Source organism: Fukomys damarensis, unplaced genomic scaffold (genome assembly GCF_012274545.1).
Source record: "Fukomys damarensis isolate Sample0158 unplaced genomic scaffold, DMR_v1.0_HiC HiC_scaffold_17, whole genome shotgun sequence".
In the NCBI taxonomy this organism is placed as follows: Eukaryota; Metazoa; Chordata; class Mammalia; order Rodentia; family Bathyergidae; genus Fukomys; species Fukomys damarensis.
In genome coordinates this window covers 69,555,081-69,560,785 of record NW_022900929.1, presented here as the reverse complement: position 1 = coordinate 69,560,785, position 5,705 = coordinate 69,555,081, and positions in this window count along the sequence as shown.

Genomic DNA, 5,705 nt, shown 5'->3' with positions numbered 1-5,705 from the left:
TGGGGTCCTTGGGTCCTTCCTGGGTCTGTTGTCGCGCAGGCCGGGAGCTCCTGTGCAGGCCGGGAGCTCGCGCGCACGCCGCCGGGTGATCGCAGACAGGCAGGCAGGCAGGCAGCTGCAAAAAACCCAGATTCTGATTTTAATGGGCAACATTTCTTCTTACTACATATTTGAAATAAAAATTAGAAATTAAACACTGTTTTACTGAGGGACTGCTTGTTTAGTATTTCCAGTGGTTTTTGGTTATGACCAATGCACTTATTTTTCTATCCCAATCAGTAATGCACTTAGCATAGCTAGAAATAAAGGAAATAACATAATTTGCCTTTCTTCCAAATGTGCAGTCTGATTTAAGAACTTTCAGTGTTCCAGTGCCTGTAATGCTTATTTTTATGTTCATTTTGCATTGAAAGAGTTGCCTTATCTCATTAGTATTTGCATCATATTTGCTAACATGCTTTCACATTTACACAGTGGGAAACTACAATCAAAAGTTCCCTTAGGAAAGTTAAAGTTCTTCATTCTGGATACACTTTTAGATAAACCTTGTAGCAGAAACCTCAGATGGAACACTGATTAGGCATTCTGAGGACAGAACAGAAAGTCTGAAGTGTAAAGAAAGCCTAATATTATGCTAATTTCATCTTTAATATTGGTTCTGGAATTTTTTTCTGATGTATTTTCTCTATCTATATCCACTTATTTTATTTAAATTGGCCCAGAGAATGGTAAATGTATGTAGAAGATAGGTTCATACCAATGTTAGACCAATTGATATTATTTGAGTACCAATAGCAAGGTTGCTCTATTTTTATTAAAAATACTTATCTTTACGTTCTTAAATTTTATAAGTAGTTCAAACTAATCCAAACATTTTCTCTTCTCTTCAAGCTTTCATTATTCTTAGATGTGTAGTCTGAATAGCAAGAATATAATTTTATTTCATGATTAATGTTACTTTAATTCAAGATGTTCCTTGTTTTAACTAGTTACTCTCGAAACAGAGATCATAGCTTAGTAGGATAATCCATCATTTTATGGTAATATACCCTTCCCCCTTTAAAATTTAAAAGCCTGATTTTTAACCTATTTTGAGAATAAAAACTTTAAATATAATAAATGTTGCATTTTTTGAGACACAACTTGAATATAATCCAGTAGTTTTACTTTGTGTTTTTAAGTTCATTTTCTGTTTCTCTCTCCAAATTTAAATTCTCACCGGAAAATTCTTCACCAAAATAGGCTGGTAATTCCAGGGGGAAGCACTATATTACTATAATTGGGTTGTTCTTTTTATCTGAACTGGAAGGTAGGCAATAGAAAGTAGTGTTATTCTGTGGCTTTGGCAACATTGTTTAACTTCAATATTTGGGAACTTCCTGACCTACTTTGCATGTGTCACATGACCATATATTTAAGTGGAAGTCTTGTCCTACATCCTTGCCCCTGTTATGGAATAGAAGAGTTTACAATGGTTTTAGAAGTGGGATTTATGATCCCCTGTCCTGAGCTCTTACCCCCATCATACACAACTTGATTTATCTTTTGCCCTGTGGTGGAAAAAAATGTGGTCATGTCATAAACTGAAAGTTCTAATCTCTAGGAAATTGAAAGGAAACTGGGTAGCTGGATTATAGAAAATCTATTATTTTTTCAGGTTGTTTGACTTCAACAGAAGTAAACTATTTGGGGGAGTTAATAAATTTGTAGCCTGGCAATGTTTAATGCTATCTTTTGTGCATTTTGCATTCATTTAATGTTTACTTAACCCACTTTCTGCTCCATAATTTCATCATTCTGGGTCCTGTCGGAATGTGGATATTTCTGTAGAGTACAAATGCAGGTTGATTCTTTCATAGCAGCCATGAAGATTTCTTGACAGTGGACTTCAGTGTTTTCCTGTTATTCTAACCTCTGGAGAAACAATACATTTAATTATTTTAGGTACAATATTTAAATGGATGGTATTATGCTGTTATAACTGTAAATCCTGGGAGACAATGAAGTTGCCTTACTCTGCACTTATTCAGTAAATTTGTCTAGGATAAGTTTCTTTTGATTAGTAGGCTGAAGTGGTTTTATCTTTATGCCCTTGTTGTTTCCAGCATAAATTCTAGGTCAGGGTAACTCTCAAACTGCTAAATGAGTGCTTTTCAGTGGAGTCTTGTAAGTTGGGGACAGCGCTTTTAAATCTTTCTGGCTGAGTTGCTGTCTACTGAATTACTGGGCAGAGATAGGATCAAAGTCATTTTTTATACCTAAGAAAGTTATGTTTTTATTTTTTTTTTAAAAAAAGACAGTCCAAAGAATATCTTTAGTAACTGAAAGGGAAGGTCACTGCATAGTTTTTTTTTTAAATAATAAGTCATTAGCTGAAGCACTTGGAACATTCCTAGAGAAGAAATTCACGTTTCTTACTATAAAAAATTCTGGCATTTGCTGAAAACACTCTCATGATTTGTTTTTTTTAAATCAGTTTATTGTTGGTATAGTTAAGCCACTTACTATCTCTGAGAAGTAGGTTAAAATTATTAATGCTCTTTTACAGATTGGGGAATGGAGACAAGTGGGGTTAAGGGCAGTCGGTAGCACCCACAGCAAGTCTTTGGCACAAGAGGATTAGTCCGAGATTCCTGTGATGTATTCACTTCACAGAGTCTTTGATTTTAGTTGTAATGAATCGTACTGTTGCATCCTGAATTTATATTTGGAAGGGAAGCACTGACATTTGACCAACATCTTTTTATTCTACCTTAATGATTCTTATGAGCCACTGAAGATAAACTATTGTGATTATTGAAGACCATAGCTTCTCTTAATTCTATTCAAAATATTCATGTATTATGATTATAGCCATAGTAGGGTTAAAGGACTCAGACAAGTCTAGAAATTAAGTTGATATTTAAGCCATGGTATATTTTAATTGCTGAATTTTCATGTCTATGTATTTGAGGACAACCAACTAATAAAACACCAAATATTTATTGAATATTATTTATGTTACGTGATTTTTGGATGCTGATATTCTCAGGTAAATATTGTGATGTCTTTGTCTCAGGAATTGCCTTTACCTTTGGCACATTATAGGGTATAAGTCTGCTTCCTCTATTGGTAATGGATGACTTAGCTGAGGTAAGCTTATGTGTTAGAATGTCAGTATCAGAGGACTGAAATACCACTGATTCGTTCTCAAATTACGTTGCCTCTCTGCCCAGCCCCCTTTAGAAGGCAGGCATAGGTTATGCATAGATACAATTTGTTGCTCTTGACCCTTCATACTCCAAGCTCTGGCCACCTGGGATAAGTGTCTCGAGGATACCATCCTGTCTACCTCTAGGGCCAGCTTCTGTACACAAGTCTTCTAATTTAGTCACTTCTCTCCTCCCTTTCCACACTCCCTTCCCTGTCCCACTCAACTCTTACTCAGGCTTCCAGTCTTGATCTAAGCACTACCTCATGAGGGAGTTTTGTCCTTAGAATTTAGCCTAGATTACATCTATGACAAACATGAATTCTCTTTAATAAGTGTGATTTGCTATGTTGTGTTCTGCTTGCATGGGATTGTAAACCTCATGGGAGAGGGGACTATGTCTTTCTTGTTTATCTCATTGGTAAATGCTTAGTACAGTCTGGGAAATAAATACTTCATGGTTGGTGAGTTGGTTGAGGTAAAGATATGAACCATGAATTTCCAAACAGACAAAGTAGAATTCAGGCTAACTAGTATTATATGAAATTAAGTTAGTGTTTTTTAAAAAATGTTAATTTTTAAATTAACTAGTGTTGTTAAAAATGTTGGAAATCACAAGGGACAAACTGTAATTCTGAAAAACCCGGCACTAACTAGTGGAAATGTTTCCATATAGTGAAGACCAGGAGATAGAGGACAAACTAGAGAAATACTACCATAATAAAAAAGAAAAAAAAAGCAGTAAACATGATAAAAGATATGAAAAAGTATGGAAATTCAGGCCATGGATGTGTAAAAGTATTCCTGAAGAGTAAGACAAAAAATTAATTCAGGGTAAGAAAGAAGGGAAGATAATTTTGTGAAGTAGAAAAAGATCTGAGTGTGGGAATGAAGTTTCACTATAATCTCTGTATTTTAAAGAAAAGAAAGCTATATTTAGAGTTATTTCAGTAAAAAATAAAATTTTCCGTATATACAAGCACAAAACCCAAAGGAGTAAAAATGAGTATCAAATTTATTTTTCAGAACACCAAATATATGATGGTATATAAAGAGTATTTGAGGTGGGTGTATGACCTCAGAATTCTGTCTCTCTCCAAGTTGAAGTTAATGGATAAAGAAAACAGGAAGACTTTTTCCGATGTGCAGTTTGAGGACATTTAGTACTTTGGAGAATTTCTAGTTTAGTCTTCCTAACTAAACTAACCAAACTCTTCTAAGAAAAGTATCCATTGTCTATCTTATATTTACCATAAATTATACAACTACAATGGAGTCACAAATTATTTTGTTAGCTTTATTATTACTAACAACATTATAATTCTACACTTAAAAATATCATTAGTAGTTTTTCTTTTTATATTTATTGTAAGAATATTAACAATACAGTATACTTGAGGTCTACTGTGATAAGCTAGTTTCCACTATCTTTTTTCTCTTCCATATTTAGTTGGATGCCCAGCCAAAGATTATGTTACTCAACCTTCCTTGCTGGGGCATGGTCAGGTGAATACATTACAGCCAATGAGATAGAGTAGAACTAATGTGTTCTATTGTAATGCAAATGTCATGAGGATGCACCCTGAACCGTGTGTCCATTCTGCCTGTGGTGTGATAGAAGCAAATAGAAAAAAGTAGCATGGTTCAAACTATAGAAAAGACCCACTTTACTTGCTTGAAAGTTTTTTGTGTCAGAGAAGTAATGTTCTAGCTTTTACTCATTGCTATTTTATTCTGTCATGTCAGCTGAATTTCAGGTGATATATGTATATATGTATATATACATATATAGCATTTAGATCTCTTTGTACTAGCTCTAATTCATCACTGATTTTCTTCTTTTCTGTTCCTATTTCAATATTTCATACTATTATATGTGCCCTTGTGTACTCTTGCTTAAATATTTTCAGAATACATACATATGTTTGCCACCTATGTATCCTTCCTAATAAAGTTACTTGAAGACAGACGAGATAATCAAGAAATGAATCAAAATTTAGACTCAGAAGTTGGGAATTACAGTAGGAGAGAATAAATGTTGAATACTGAAGTAGTAATGTGCAGCAATTATAGATATTGCCAGACTGACTTTTTCTTCCGTCTACCTTCTCTTTCTTGGGTGTAGAATATAAGGAGGGGCAAGGGGAGAGGAAGTCTAGTAATACAGCTATAGAGTCTGCCTTTCCTGGCCTTGTCAGAGTTAATGGGAAAATATGAGTGGCTGTCATAAAATCAGAAGAAAAGAAAAACTCAGAACCTTGAAGTTGCCATTCTTATTTGATCATATTCATGAATTTGTGAACAAGGCAGTGACTTATAAAATAAAAATAAGAAATACCATATTTCAAGAGATAAAATATCACATATAGATAGAAATTTTTGGCTTACAAAATTAGTTGATAACCAGTTAAAACGATTATGACTGGTAAAAATTTAAACTAGTTAAAATGTGATGAGAAAAAATATAAATATAAATCTAATAGTCTTTCTTCTTTCTTTCCTTTTTTTTTTTTTT